Source organism: Pinus tabuliformis, chromosome 7 (genome assembly GCF_031772625.1).
Source record: "Pinus tabuliformis cultivar Carrire ecotype Pingquan chromosome 7, CPIR1, whole genome shotgun sequence".
Classification (NCBI taxonomy): domain Eukaryota; kingdom Viridiplantae; phylum Streptophyta; class Pinopsida; order Pinales; family Pinaceae; genus Pinus; species Pinus tabuliformis.
In genome coordinates this window covers 239,497,656-239,514,885 of record NC_142293.1, presented here as the reverse complement: position 1 = coordinate 239,514,885, position 17,230 = coordinate 239,497,656, and positions in this window count along the sequence as shown.

Genomic DNA, 17,230 nt, shown 5'->3' with positions numbered 1-17,230 from the left:
ACAATGGAAGAGAAGGTTGGATCAACAGTTACAACTAGAGTTCCTTGTAGGTAATAGGTTGCATGTGTGTTTTCCTTGATAGTTTATGGATGAATGGTACTTACATGTGGTTCTTTGGTCATTTTTTTTAATTGTCATGATATTTTTTCTGGATTGACAGCGGTTTTAACCTTGCCTTTCCATTTCCTGGATAACCTTGGTGTTGTGGGTGCCTTGTGTTGGTTGAAGCTTTGGATGGCCAATAGAATTTGGATCCTGGTGAGGTGGTCTGAGGAAATTACCAAGGGTAAAGGGTGGAGATGAGATTTATACTAGAATTCTTGATGGATGGGTGGAGACAGGAAAATTCCACTGGATGTGGCAAAGAAATTTGGAGTCATCGAACCTTGCTTTGGTGTTAGTGATTTCTAGACAAGTTGAGGTGAAATCACTGTGGTTGAGGGTTGAGGTATTTTTGCCTTTGGAAGATTTGGTTGGTTCTATATTGGTTTAACCCATATGATCCGAAATTCATGCTTGGAATATGGCACGAGGGTGATTTGCTGAAAGAGAGATTTGGTTCAACCCAATATATTGTAGGGTGGTACGTGGAAGTCCTTGACTTGGTTGGATTTTGCATATGTTAATATAAGCTATTTCCTTATTATGATTGATGAACACTTGTACTAGTTATTATGTTGATCTTATGGAAGATTTGTAATGGATTCTATTCTAGCTATATGCTAGTTATACACATTATTATATGATTCTCTCTTACTATGGATCTCGTTTATGGTTTGACAAATGATTGAATGATTGATGAATTCATGGGCTAACAAGTATTGTTGCAACTACCTTGAGAGGGCATTGGACTTTCTTGATAATTATCTGATGTAGTTTAGGAGTTTATGATCATATATGCACTAATGACTTGTAGCTTCTATGTTTATCATATGTTTGATGAAATGACTATCATGTATTCAACATGTTTTGGGCAAGGTCTAGCTCTAGTATTAATTTTTCAGACTTGTTATCATCGTTGACTGCATTATGGAAAGTTCTGGATACTTTTGGGCAGTGGCCTGAAGACCATCCCTGAAAAAGTGGCATATATCTCGCCACTGCATGCACATAATTGATAAATTTTGGTCATAACTGCATGTAGGCAGGCTTAGGGTGTGGTTGGAGACTCATAACCGCATGCACATTATTCAAGGGTGCACTTGGGGTGTTACACTTGAGAAAAAGTAGTTCCAGGTCAAGATCTGATCATCAGAGGTTGTGGACAGATTTTTGGGTGATCTAGTGCTCCTGAGAGGTATTAGTAAGCTTCTGGTTTGTAGGCCCCACTTCCATAACTGGAATTTGGAGTTTGGGTCATGTTATAGTAACTCTCAGCTCATGTTTACTCTTGAGAGCTTGTAAAAGCATGTGAATATGTGAGGAGGCGTTACAGGGTGGTATCAAAGTTTCCAGGTTCAAACACTTGGACTAGATGGGTTGAATGCATAATGTTATGTATGCATTATGATCGTTATGGTTATCATGCATATGGTTATTATTGCAGTTTTGTGTTATCATGCATGATGTTGATATGTTGTAGGCATTATATATATCGTGCTAATATGGAATGAGTTGTGCAGATGTGATAGCTTCCCTTGAGATACACTTAGGAGTTTAAGGGAGATTCGAAGTTGCAAGGAAGATAATGAGATGTTGATTGAGGCACATGAAAGGCTTGCCAAAGCTCAAGAAAAGAAAGGAGAATCCAATGCAATGATTTTTCAGAGCCTTACAGACTTGCAGAAGCAGGGACAACTGGGGAACAATCATGGAGATGGACAGGAGGAGAAGACCAATGGGGCATACAGTAGTAGGTCTCAGAGGAGATACATGATGGAAAAATATGACACAGTCAGAGGTGGAAAATCTTTGGATGCCCCTGGCAGGCATGCTAGCTATTAGCTGAAAATTGTGATAGATAGAGACCTTGGGTTCAAACTCAGGGGCCAAAAAAGGATCCGTTGTAGTCTAGAAGAAGGTCGACGTTTTCACCTTACTCGAAAGAATTAAGACATCTCACCCGAGGCGTGCCGAGACTTAGATAGGAAAGGGACTAGGAACAAATATCAAGGAGCGTCATGGAAGACAATTCAACATCCACATCTAGACTAGGAAATGTTATCAACAAACATGAAACATGTGGGAAATAGAGATTTGTGACACAACTAAAGAGAGAGATAACATTCAGATTCATGCAAAAGAAAATTTAAAAGGGACCCATATAAATCAATGCATTTAGAGATATAGAATAATCCCGTAACTCTTATTCCATTAAAACACACGACATCATTACATTCTGGTACTGTGCCCCTTCAAGAAAAACTAGACTTATCATTATACAATTAAGCTCAGAGAGAGAGATGAGAAAAGAACATAAATGACTTCATCTGACATAATGACAACATCTCAGTATATTGTCTTCGCCTCCTCTTTTTCCTTCAACTTTTATAAACTTCCGTCGTGACCTCGCTTACCTGAACTTCTAATCATCCCTTTGGATGACACACTCTTTTCTCTTCAATGAATTTTGTGACTCGGGTTCAACTGCTCCTTCTTTCCTCGATGATCTCTGTGAACTCTGCTATGCTTTCATTTTTCTCGACTTCCCTCTTATCAATTTCAATGTCTGACGGATCTTGGCTGATTTCCCTTCTTTCCTCGACGGTTTTCTGTGGAACTACTTTTTAGTTAGACTCAGTCAAAATGTGTCAAAATCCTATCCCCAAAATGAAGGACCAACACTAGCACTCATGGATTTTATTCCAACTCAGATTTTGAGAGACATCATTATCATTACCACCATCATCCTTACAAGAGGAGTGAGAGGGGGTACTTTCTAGATAAGTTCAAGAAAGCCAGGCCTCCTACTTTTGATGGGGATGTGAATAATTCAAAAGACGCAGAAGCATGGTTTCTTGGGATGAAGAATTTATTCAGATTGCATGATTATTTAGAGAACATGAAAGCCAAGATAATGATCTTCAGTCTCAAAGGAAAAGCATATATCTAGTGGGAAGATGCTAAGCGGGTTAGAGGCATCAGGGAAGAGGAACTGGGTTGGCATGATTTTAAAAGACTCTTCAGTAATAAGTACTTGTTTGAGAGGTATTATGATGGGAAGGCCAAGGAATTCTATGAGCTTAAGATGGGTTCCATGACAGATGAAGAGTACACGACCAAGTTTCTGGAGCTGTTGAGGTATGTGCCCTACCTCAAGGATGAGAAGACAAAGGTCCAAAGGTTCATCAGTGGACTACCATTAGCATTTAAAGATCAGATTGAGTATGATGAGCCTCGGTCATTGGAGGAAGTCATCAGGAAGATGAATCATTGTTATGAGAAGTCTAATTGCAAGTATGAGCCTAAGCGTGATTGGAAAGGTAATGAGAAGACTAAAGAAAAATGGCCTCAGAAGCGGGGAACACCTCAGGATGTAGGTGACAAGGAGAATGTGAGACCCCATAAGAAGTTCAATGCTATTGAGAAAGGACATGGGTCTCAGTCGGAGGAGCACAAGAATAAAGGAGATGGCAGGAAACTTTTGAGGTGTTGGACTTGTGGTGGAGAGCATTGCAGGAGGGATTGCCCATCACATCAGGTTGGTAGGCCTTAGATTTACAGTGCTCAAGAGGCACAGAGAATCGAAGCTGTTGGCCAAAGTACTCCCCTGATTTATACAATAGTGGATAATAGAAAAGTAGATCATTAGGCATCCATTACCGATATGGAAGGTAAGATTTGTTATCAAGTTGTTTCTATTTTGATTGATCCTAAGATCAAATTATAGTTATATCAGTCATGACCTGGTGGATAAGTGTTGCTTGAGTAAAGAAGTGCATGAAAAGTATTTGTTGGTACAACTAGCTACATGAACCAAGAGAAAAGTTGATCATTGGGTGAGATCTTGTGCATTTGAGATTAATGGTATGCATACATCAACACACATAAATGTGGTTCCTTTGGGATCATATGGTATGATTTTGGGCATGGATTTGATGTTCATTCACAGGACCAAGGTAGACTACTATGACATGACTATTGAGTGCCTATATCATGCTGGGGAAAGGAGAATCTTGCGGGGAAATAAAAAGCTTATATCAGTGACAACAATTACAAATATGCGGGAAAAACACAGTTGCAAGAAGGGATGTGTATTATTTGCAGTTCATATTTCTAGTGATAAAGGGAAAGAGGACGAGGATGATGAAGCCTTGAGGAAGTATCCTATCAAAGATTTAAGATTTACCACCTCATAAGGAAGTGTATTTCTCTATTGAGTTGATACCAGGAGCAACATCGACATCTAAGGCACTATACATGATGAACACTATGGAGTTGGAGGAACTGAAGTTGCATCTTAAGGAAATTCTTGATAAGGGGTATATCAGGCCAAATGTGTCGCATTAGGGTGCACTAGTACTATTTGTGAGGAATAAGGATTGTACTCTCAGATTGTGCATTGATTACAGGTAGTTGAATAAGGTGACTATCAAGAATAGGTATCGATTGTTGCAGATTAATGATTTGTTTGATCAGTTTAAGGGAGATGTAGTGTTTTCAAAGATTGATTTGAGATCAAAATATCATCAGGTGCACATCAAAGAAGACAACATCTACAAGGCCACATTCCATACAACATGTGGGAATTATGAGTCTGTGGTAGTTACTTTTGGTCTTACCAATGCTCTAGCCACCTTCATGTGTTTGATGAAAAATGTGTTGTGTCCTTACTTGGACAAGTTTATGATATGTTTATTAATGATATATTGATATACTCAAAGAATGAGGAAGAGCATGAATAACACCTGGCAGCAATGTTGAGATTGTTGAGAGAACATCAGTTGTATGCCAAGCTCAAAAAGTGCAGTTTCTTTCAGTCTCATATTCACTACTTGGGACATGTTGTTTCCAAGCAAGGGATAACAGTAGAATAGTAAAATATTAAAGCTATCATGGAGTGGAAACTTCTAGGATTGTGGATGAGGTCATATCATTCATGGGATTAGCAGGTTACTACAGGTGGTTCATTAGAAACTTCCCAAATATTGGCTATCCTATCACATCTTTGCAGAGGAAAGGGAAGAAGTTTGAATGGACTGAGGAGTGTGCAACTAGTTTTGAGCAATTGAAGCATTTGCTTACAAATTCTCTAGTATTGAAGATTACAGATCCAGATAAGGAGTTTGAGGTTTGTACAAGTGCTTCCAAGAAAGGACTTGGTGGAGTCCTAATGCAGGAAAGGCGGGTAGTTTGCTATGAATCAAGGAAGTTGAATGAGCATGATAAGAAATATGTGACTCATGATATTGAGTTGTCAACTATCATTCATGAATTCAAGATGTGGAGACGTTATCTCCTTGGTAGGACGTTTTTTCTGATGAGTGATCATAGTGGATTGAGGTATATGTTTGACCAACCCAATATAAATGCAAAACAAGCTAGATGGTTAGCTACTCTTGGTGAGTTTGACTTTGAGTTTGGGTACATTAAGGGCAAAGAGAACATGGTTGTAGATGCTCTCAGTAGGAGAGTGCAAGTGAATCATATTTCAACTGTGATCTCTTATAGGAAAAATTTGTAGGAGCATATATTGCATGCAAGGAAACATGATGAGAAGTAATAATAGTTGAAGCAAAGGTTACAATAAGACGATAGGGATGATGAGTATCACCTCACAATAGATGGATTTCTTAGATTTAAGAATAGAAGCAGTGAGCACAAGAAGCTTATCTTGAGAGAGTTTCATGTCAAGCCATATATATGCCACCTAGGATATCAGAAGACTTTGAAAACTGTTAAGAACTTTTATCATTGGACGAAATTGAAGAAATAGGTGGCTGAGTTTGTTGCAAGATGTTTGGACTATCAGTAAGTGAAAGCTAAGTGTAAACACCCAACTGGTTTGTTGCAACCTATTTCAATTCTAGAATGAAATGGGAGGTAATTTCCATGGACTTCATTATAGGTTTGTCGAGGACATCGAAGAAGCATGATTCCATCATGGTTTTGGTTGACAGGTTGAGCAAGGTAGCTCACTTCATTGCAGTGAACTTTACTAATTTAGCTAGTGAGGTAGCTCATATATTCATCAAGGAGATGGCGAGGTTGCATGGTGTTCTAAGAAGATCATATCAGACAAATATGCCAAGGTCACTTCAAAGTTTTGGAAGGAGTTCTTTGTATGCCTGGGGACAAAGTTAGCCTTCCGTACAACTTATCATCCACAAACATATGGAAAAAATAAGAGGCTTAGCAATATTCTTGAGGATATGTTGAGGATGCATGCCATGCATCAACAAAGGAATTGGGAGGAATATCTTCCGCTAGTGTATTTATCTTATATCAATGGGTATCAGGAATCCTTGAAGATGAGTCCGTTTGAGTCTCTTTATGGGCGGAGTTGTAATACTCCTATCAGCTGGAGTGATCCAGTGAACATGGTGTTGATTGGACGAGATATGTTGGCTAAGATGGAGCAAGAGATGTAGGTTATTAAAAGGAATTTAGATGAAACACGTGATAGGTAGAAGAGTTATGCAGATCAACATAGAGCATTTAAGGAGTTTCAGGCTAGAGAGCAGATGTACTTGCACATCAATCCCAAGAGGAGCTCCTTGAGGATTGGGTCATGTGCCAAGCTGGCACCTTGGCATTATGGGCCTTTTGAGATTCATGAGAGGATTGGACCAATGGCCTACATAATTGCATTTCCACTAACAATGAATGTCCGTGATGTTTTTCATGTTTCATTGCTTAAGAGATATGTCCAGGATGTTGATCATGTGATTGATTGGTCTATATTGCAAGTGTAACCATAGGGAGAGTTCCAACCAAAGCCACAATGCATACTGCAACAAAAACACCTCATGCTCTAAAACAGAGCAATAGAGAAGGTTAAAGTGCAGTGGAAGCATTTTGGGCCCGATGAAGCTACTTGGGAGATGGCTGATCAGATGCATGATTTGTATCCTTCCTTATTTGTTGGTTGAACAGATGTGTTTGGTAATGAGTTTTTGGTATATGTATATATATGTATGTCATTGTAAATACCGCACCGAGCTGTGTTATAAAACTCCAATAAGCGGTATGTTTGTCATGTTGGTCATGGTTTTCAACAATTGACTATTCTAAATATTGCAACGAGCTTTTTTATAAAGCTCCACGGGTTAGTATGTTTTTCTGGTCATAAGTGTCATCAAACACCGAGGACAGTGTTCCCCCAAAGGGGAGGGGTTTGTAAGAGTCCCTGTTTGATTTTCCATGTAAATAAAAACAAAACCAAGGTCACGAGACATGTATTCCAAGCTGAATGTTGGGTAAACATTATAGTGGGCATCACTTGTGGTTTAATAGTGGCTATGGAAATTGGCAAAGACAAAGTGACAATAATTGACATTTAGTTATGAAAATAAAGGAAAATAGGAGAAAAGGGATGTTATAGACATTTTTGTGCCTTACAGCATAGAGCATGAAATGTCAATAATCTAAGGGATCCAAAGTCCCTAAACATGTTGTTCTTACCCTTAGAGGAACAAGGTCAGCAAACCACAGCACTGCAAATCAGTTCTCCACTGAAAAACACTCAAAAACAGGTCAGTTTTGGATCATTGCAGCTGCTCCAATAGGCATCTGCGCTGCATAGCAGGTACAACAAAGGCTACCTGCGTTGCATAGCAAGTAGAACAAAGGCTACTTGCGTTGGGCGTACTTGGACATGTGGAGGAATCTTTTTCTCAAAGTGCCAGTGCCCAGGAAGCTTCTAAAAAGACACTTGATGATAAGATTCGCCTAATGATGAGTTAAGAGCTTCTAAAACTCCAAGTAGAAGACAGAAACTCCGAGTGAAGAGCTGAAGAACAACCGGAGTTGAAGAGGACAACAAGTCACACATCAAGCTGACTTATCTTCACTCCAAAACTCTATATAAGGATCTCATCCCATGGGATCTAGGAGGCCGGAATTTTGTGCAAAGAATTGCTGTTGGTTTACAGTTGTGAGCATTGGGTGATTGCTTGAGGGAGGTGAAGAAGAGATTTCTCTCCGTCGGGAAGGTGATGCTGGATTGGACCTCTCATGGTTGTATCGCCGCCTGAACCTTACTTCCATATATTAATAAAGCATTTGAGGTTCTTCTATTCGCATGTGTTTCAATGGTGTATTGTCTTACTTGCGTCTTTGATTTATGCTAATCCTTGAATCGATTATGAATGCATGCCTCTTGTAGTTTCCTTTTCTTGTATTATTCGCAGGATCTTGTGTAGCTGGGCCCGTGAAAAGACTTGGATCTGGGAGCAAGCGGAAAACGAAGGAGATTGGATCGACCATTTGCGCAAGACATCGGTAAGTGGATCTCTTCCTTCTATCTCTTGCATGTCATAAAGAAGAAACTTTAGATAGCTTTGCTTTCAGCTGTTGCTAAGGAACTGTCACCCTTAGAGTGGGTTAGGGTCATTCCGAGTTGGATACTTTCCCCCACAACAGACTGGCGACTCCACTGGGGAACGTGTCTTGTTGGTAGCTTGTGTTTCTTGCTATTCATTTCTTAAACAAAAGAGTACCGAATCGAACTGCATGCGAGTCCTTCGAATGCGAAGTAGAGGGCAGCTACTCTAGCCCAGTGCTGGGCCTGTTTATGATTTGAAGAGCAGATCCACAAGGACTCTTTTTAGCTCTTTGTGATAGTGTTCATCTTCCTTTAATCATCCTCTAGTGTGTACTTGACTGACAACCTCTGATTTGGCCAAAAACCGCTCATTTTTGAGCAAACTGTGACCCGGAATCTGAGAGAGACGTGACTTGTCTCATCAGTGCAGCTGCCACAAAGGCTACCTGCACTGCAACACAGGTCTCGAAGGGGCTACTTGCGCTGCATCTCAGATTGACAGTGCAGCACCTGCGCTGATCCAGTTTTGCCTTGTGCAACTGGGATTCCCCACTGTCTGTTGCCCAGTTTTCAGTATTGTTTTTGCAGCCTGTTGTCAACCTGTATACCCAGCTGAAACCACTTCTCTTTGCCTTCATTCTGCCTCAGTTGTATGAAGAAACCGTGATTGTTCTTATTGTATTTCTTGCTATCATTCACAGTTTCCCATAGCGAAAGTGAACTAGTCTTGCTATGACCTCTTGAATCTAGACCTGTGAGAAAGTGTCGTTGTGATTCTAAGAGTTAGTTTATTGCTGTTCATAGCTGCTTAAGCATTTGCTTTCGTTATATGGTTCGAATTTCAATATTTCTTGTGTTGAAACGAGTGAATCTTAAGGTGTTCTTTTGATTGTTGGACAAACACTTGTTGCTTTCGCTTGAAATTGAATTCGAAATTATACAACAGCTTTCTTTTTTGTAATACATCAACATTAAGGAAGAAGAAAAGAAATACTTGCATTGTGCATGTGCATTTTGACAGGTTGCATGTCGATTTAGGAAAAGTGCATCAGTGTGTGCTCTATGATCTGTTTGAAAAGATGATGTCTTTCTTTTCCTTCAGTAGTTAAGGTTTTCATAAGTTGAAAGAATTGAAAAAGCTTGCTTATCATTCTTAGACTGCATTTAGGAGTTGTATCATACATCACGTGGTGATCCGTAAAGGCAAACTGCTAAGCAAGATCAACCTAAAAAGAACTGAATTTATCTAACAACGCTTTGAAACATAACGAAACACAGTAGAGGTCTAGGTAGAGACGTGAACCGGCGTCGTTAAACATAGTGACTGTTGATCTCTACGAAGGTGGGTGATTCCTCCTGAGGGACGATAGCACTAATACGGACTTGTGCCCCCGCGTACCATCGCGTATATTGGGGGACCCCTATAGGAACAAAGCCTTTATCGATAGAAAGCCGTGTCGGCCGCCCTACTGATCGCGATGCAGTGAACACAGCATTCACGAAGATCGACCACTCGTACCGTAAAACGTATTCTGTGGTTTCGCGAAAGGTTTGGCACACCCTTGCCTAGAACTCCAGAGTAGTTTCTTTTGGCCTTTTTCAAACTCTATAACTGAAAAAGTCCATCCGAGCATTTGTCACTTTGGGCTCGTTAATACATCGAAGGAGACTAGAGTCATCTTTAGCTTTTTCTCGACTCTTAAAACATGAAAAAGCAAGTTGTGTCTTAAAAGCGTCTAAAATTAATTCAATTCGAAAACACATTTTACCCTGTGCATTGTTGGTTGATCAAGTAATCCGCAATCGTGGAAGAAAGTCAATCGATGAACCGTCGTTCGCGGAGGAACACGAGACAAACGTCTTTGTCCCCGGAATCGAAAACAACCCGGGCAAAGCGACCTCGTTCAACTGGTTCCAAATCTCCTGTCAAAGTTAGAACAAGTGTTCCAACGACATCTGAGGTTCCAGTTACTCCAAACATTTCTGGAAACCCTGCCCCTATTGAAGAAGTTCAACAGCCCCAGAAGGACAGTAACACTGATCCTAGTCTGAAAGCAAATACTTGTGTTACTGAATCAGGTCCATCAGTGATTGGTTCAGAGAGTCTTGCTCCTCAAACAACTGTCACTGTCGAAACAACCCCTTCTTCGGCACCAGAGATATTCTACGGACCTGACGGTCTTCCTCTTCCACCCGGTCTGATCGCAATAGAAGAGATTGTAGAAGATCCGCAAGCAACTACTCCAACACATTTTGGAGCAGGGATCACTCTACTTCCTACTGCATCAGAAGCTAGCATATCACCCAGAGAAGTTCCTGAAGAATCATTAGGCAATCTTCTGGATAGACTAAAAATGTCTGAACAACCGTCGACATCTAGGACTGTGCCAAGTGACACAGCGACAGCAGAACTCCCTGCAGTCATTCCGACAATGTTCGCCGGTACACCATCTGTCCCTAACTCTCAACAGCCGGAGGGGGTCCCTTCGGGGGCCATGACGACAGTATGGTCTGTTCCTGTTTGTTCTCCCGGGATAATACCCGATAACTCCTATGTTGGAACTCAACGAATCGATCCTTTCGGGAATCCATTTGGACAGCCCGGTCCTCGAGGTGTAATAAATCCTCTCGGTTCCGGACCACCACCGTATGGGGGGCAATATGCTTTCTCATTACCTCCTCTGGGAGGTTACCCATACGGGAGTTCACAACCATACCCAAGTTATACTGGAATAACTACCAGTGGTTGGATACCTATGCTGCCCCAGCAACCAAGAGTTGTGTATTCTATGCAACAACAGATGCCTGTAACGAACATCCCGACAACACCAGCTATTGTGACTGTGTCGCAAGTTCAAACAATACCTGTTGCATGTCAACCTCAGTTTTCTTAGGTTGTAATGCAACAACCCTTTGACCCTGCAACTCAACCATAATCGCCAACTGGCGGAGCAACACAAGCACAAGCGGGTACCCTTACCCCTAATCTTGGCCCAATGGTATGCATAGCACAACAACCAATGGCGTCACAACCATGGTTAGTGTAGTATCAACAACCGCAGTTCCAGCAAGTGTACCAAGGTACCGAGCAGCAGATTTTTGCGAACAATGGACAACCATACTTACAGTACGGTCAAAACCAACCACTATATAGTGGAGTAGTCCATCAACCGTATCAATCATATCAGCATCAATTACATTATGCTGGTATGCAAAGGCCAACTGCTCAGGCAATTCCGTCATACCCTGGGTACACTTCACCTAACTTGAGTCAGCAGCTGCCATTCGTGGCAACTCTGGAGTTACCCGATCTACATCGGTTGACAAACGATCCTATCGCCTACGCCCCTTGGTGGCCCATGATTCCTCACAAACTTCCATCGGACATTCCTAAATTCAATGGAAATCCAGGTGAAGACCCGTCGAATCACATCATGACCTTTCATCTGTGGTGTTCATCGAACACCCTGAACGATGATTCGATAAGACTTCGCCTCTTCCAGAGGACATTGACAGGTCCGGCGGCTAAATGGTATATAGAATTGCCAAGAGCCTCTTTCGACAATTTCAGCTCCTTAGCCACGACTTTCTTAACCCATTTTCAATTACCAATCAGGTATGAAACAAGAACCGAAATACTGACCAACTTCAAACAGACGACAGCTACTCACATATCTGATCATATACATGAGTGGCGTCGTCGACGTAGGATGGTGAAAACATACGTTCTTGATCAGCTATTAGCCGAATGGTTTATAAAGTCATTACTTCTAGCTATAACGGAAGATGTGGCCAAGGGGGGAGTTGTAACCGAGGAGCAAGTCATTGATCGTGCTCAATATTTAGACTTAGTATATACTCAGTCTGGCACACTCTACGACAAAATACCTGATGCCCCCAGACCTGAATTTTCAATTCCTCCCCCTCCTAAATCGAATATTGACTCTCATGCCGGAGATGGCGTGATTGGCACTGCAAGCGCGAAGTCGAAAAAGGCTTCACCTCAGAAAGCCCGTAAGACTTCAGATCGAAATGCCCATGAAGAGATTCTTGCTTCGGAAGTAAATGCCATATCAGCAGATAAAGGCAAAGAAACCAATCAACCAGGAAGCAAGAAGAAGCAAAACAAAGGGAAGAAGAAGCAACAGGATGATCCGTCACCTGAAAAAACTTCTTCGAACTCTCCTGAGAAAGGGAAAAAGAAATGGTCCTGTTCGATATGTGACGAAGATCACAAGACAACAGAATGTCCATACAAAGCTGAGCTCAAGAGATTCTTTAAGAGTCCAAAGAACCCAGCTGTATTGACAGATCCTTTTCCCAAACTAGGTCAAAATATGGTTGATAGTGGAAATGCTTCCCCATCGCAAGTGCTAATGTTATCGATCTCCAAGCAGCAAAATGATGCTTTGATTTCGACAAGGAGCAAAGATTACGGGAATCCGCAACTGTCAAACGAAAAAGGTAAAGATCAACCTAGTAGTTCGACAACAACTTCGACAGAAGCTGTCCCACCCATAATGCCAGAATTAACAATAAAACCACCTAAGGGTGTAGTACACAAGTCGACGTTTAATCCTCGTGCCAGAGCGGCGCAGCATTATAACATAGTAGAAGATTTGGCTCAATCGCCATCCGCTATGTCGACTCTAGAAGTACTACAAAATTGTCCATCCCAAAGGCAGGCATTGTTATCGGCAATAGGGGGGGTTGATCCTAAGGATTCCAATCTTGTGTCCTTTGATCACAAAGGGTATGACCCTCAGTTACCAGCTCAGCTAGCTTTCCTGATTCAAGTAAAGGCCCTCAACAAAACTGTTCACAGAACAATTATTGACGAGGGAGCATCGACATGTATTATGTCGATGAGCTGCTGGAAAACGCTAGGGTCACCAACCTTGTCGATCGACAACACTAAAGGCTTTCGACGGTAGGACATATACCTGTTGGAAATAATACTGAGAGGGGGGGTGAATCAGTATTGTCAAGTAATTTAATAAGTCTTCCTTATTTGATCTTTGAATTATTTTTGCATGTCAGTACCATAAATAATGAGCATGAAAAACAGATAATCACACCAAAGAACACAAGATGTAAGGTGGAAACCCAATGTGGGTGAAAACCACCTGCTGCAATATGTCTCTATCTTCTTTCAATTTAGAAACTTCTTTTACAATGATTTTGTACTGGTGCAGTCCTTTACCAGTACGCAGGTTGCAACCTGCAGAGAGCTACAACTCTCTCTCTTTCTCGTTTTCCAGTCTACTCCTGGAAGGGAGCTACAACCCCCTACTTCTTTTCATAAAGCATCAGATGATCAACAAGTACATAACAGATATAGACCACTACAGATATCAGATCAGCAATAACAGAACCAACCCAGAACACCTTATCAACAGAGAAATTCAATCAACAGAACATCTTAAAACAAAGACGCAGATTTTCTTTCTGTGGCCTGCGACCAGACGCCGTTAACCTTCTGCTACTCTGCGTCCGCACGCAGATATCCTTCTGCTCTGCTGCGTGTCCACGCACTGTTCCTTTGACTGCTCTGCGTTCTGTTGCTTCAGGGACGCACCCAAATATATTATCGCGCCGCGTCTTTCGCTACAGAGACGCACCTGAAAACACTATCGCGCCGCGTCCTTCTGCTTCAGAGACGCACCTGAACCTTGATCGCTCTGCGTCCACACGCAGGTTTCTCTCTACTGTGCTGCGTCTCGGCGCACTTTCCCTTTACAGTACCTGCGTCCCGGCGCACTTTCCCTTCACTGAACCTGCGACCCTTCAGATATAAATGATATGAAGGCTTCAAGACAAACCCAATCAGTCAGATCTACAGATCTGATCATGCGCCATAGAGATCACAGTCCATTAGAAGATTCGCCCTCTTAGATCTGGACTAGATCTCACCAAATAAGATATTCAACCCAAGACAATTGCTCAATCCAAATGAACTCCTTTGCTTTATATAGCCAAGCGCCTCCCCAAAACATGGAACAATACCACGAGCCGACACCATAGAAACACAAAACCGTCGGCTAGATACCACACAAGAAACCCCCACGTGCTTTTCTCTGCCTTGAAATGTGTGCACTGGGTAGATGCACCCCCGGAACGGCTGGCCGGCGTCCCTGGACGCGGGTTCTGCATGGTATACCTGCGGGGACGCACTTTCTGAACCGATTGCCTGCGTCCTTCTTAATTTTCAACAAACTGAGAGCCTTACCACTGGAGTTGCCATCAAGTACAACATCTGTAACATACAGTCATACCAGAAAACATAATGCCAACAATCTCCCCCTTTGGACTTGATGGCAACCTTACAAACTTCAGCTTTTATTCTCCCCCTTTGACATCAAGGGCAAAGGGTATGCTCCCCCTAAGCTCATGCTCCCCCTGAATCTGAACCAGATCTGCAGCAACGCACCACCATGAAAGAGATAGAGACATATTGCAGCTATTTCCAAGATCTCCTTCTCCATAATGCCAACAATGCATTATGTGCTCCCCCTGAGCCTGTACTACCAATAAGAAGAGGTTCAACAAGATGATGCATCAACAACCCCCAGCTTTTGCCTGAGGTATTCAAACGTGTCCCTGGGCAATGGTTTGGTAAGAATATCAGCAACTTGTTCCTTGGAAGGAACATACTCCAACTTGACTTTCTGTTCAAGCACTTGTTCCCGGAGAAAATGGTACTTGATTGGTATGTGCTTGGTTTTTGAATGCATAACCGGATTCTTTGAGATGCTGATTGCACTTGTGTTATCACATAAGATGGGGATAGGTGGTGTACAAGTGATTTGAAAATCCTGCAAAGTCTGCATCATCCAAAGGAGTTGAGTGCAACAAGATGCAGCAGCAACATATTCCGCTTCAGCTGTAGACAAGGCAATCGAACTCTGTTTCTTGCTGAACCAAGATACCAGTCTGGAACCCATAAAGAACGCACCACCACTTGTGCTTTTCCTGTCATCCATGCTTCCGGCCCAATCTGCATCTATATAAGCATGAAGAGTAAGATCTGTATCTCTAGGATACCATAAGCCATAATTTTGAGTCCCTTGAAGATATTTGAAAATTCTCTTTACTGCCTGAAGATGAGTCTCCTTCGGATTTGCCTGAAATCTTCCAACTATTCCAACTGCATGCATGATGTCCGGTCAGGTACCTGTCAAATATAGTAAACTTCCAATCATAGATCTGTAGGTTGGTTGATGTACTGCTGCAGATTCATCATTTGTACTGAGACTAAATCCTGTGACCATGGGTGTACATACTGGTTTTGCATCTTCCATGCCATATTTCTTCAAAATCTGCTTGAGATACTTGGTTTGAGATAAAAAGATTCCTCCTTCCTTTTGTTGAATTTGCAAACCAAGGAAATATGTCAGTTCTCCTAGCAAGGACATTTCAAATTCTTTCTGCATGACCGAGGCAAAGCTTTGACTCATAGCTTCTTCATTACTGCCAAAAATAATGTCATCTACATACACAACAAGTATTAGCAATTTGTCATTTTCAACTTTTATATACAGATTGCTATCTGCTGAACCTTTTGAGAAACCTTGTTGATGGAGATATTTGTCCAACCGGTAGTACCAAGCCCTTGGAGCTTGTTTGAGACCATAGAGAGCCTTTTTCAATCGGCATACAAGATTTGGATCATTTCCAAGAATGAACCCATCTGGCTGTTCAATGTACACTTCTTCTTCCAAGTCTCCATTCAGAAAGGCTGATTTCACGTCCATTTGAAATACTTTGAAGTTTTGAAAACTTGAGAGAGCAAGGAACATTCGGATGGCCTCAAGTCTTGCAACAGGAGCAAAAGTTTCTTCAAAGTCTATTCCTTCTTGCTGCGCATACCCTTTACAAACAAGTCTGGCTTTGTTTCTAATTACTTCTCCATTTTCATTCAATTTATTTTTGAAGACCCATTTTGTTCCGATAACATTCTTATCCTTTGGTCTAGGAACCAGCTCCCAAGTGTTGTTCTTTTCGATTTGCTCAAGTTCTTCATTCATTGCTTTCACCCAACATTCATCTTTGCATGCTTCTTTCACATTTTGTGGTTCAGTAGAGGAGAGTAATGCCAAATAGCTTGAGGCTTCTGCAACTGTTCTTCTTGTTTGTACACCTGCTTCTTTCTGCCCCACAATCTGAGATTCTGGATGATTCTTCTGAACATATCTGGATGGAGTTTTCTCTTCTATTCTTGTCTGCTCCTCTGGTTCTTCTTGAGGTTCTCCTTGGGGTTCTTCTTCTTCATCATTCTGTCTTTGAGGGTAGCCTTCATCTTCTTCTATATCTTCATGATGTACTTGCCTAGGAATATATCCCTTCTCATCAACCACTACATCAATGCTGTCAACAATTCTGCCAAGTCTTTTATTGTAGCATTTGTATGCTTTGCTATGTGGAGAATAGCCAAGAAGAATGCCTTCATCTGCTCTAGGTTCAAGTTTTCCAAGCTGCTCATCAGTATTCTTGATATAGCATTTGCTCCCAAAGATTTTGAAGTGCTTTACCGAGGGAGTTTTACCACTCCAGAGCTCATGAGGAGTTTGAGTGCTGTTCACCCGGACATTTGTCTTGTTGAGAATAATAACCGCAGCATGTGCAGCTTCACCCCAGAAAGTTGCGGGAGTTCCTGATTCATCAAGCATAGCACGAGCCATTTGTTGGATTGTTCTGTTCATTCTTTCAACAACTCCATTTTGCTGAGGAGTTCTAGCTGTAGAGAATTCTCTCCTTATCCCATGTTCATCACAGAAATCGAAAAATTCATTTGAAGTAAATTCC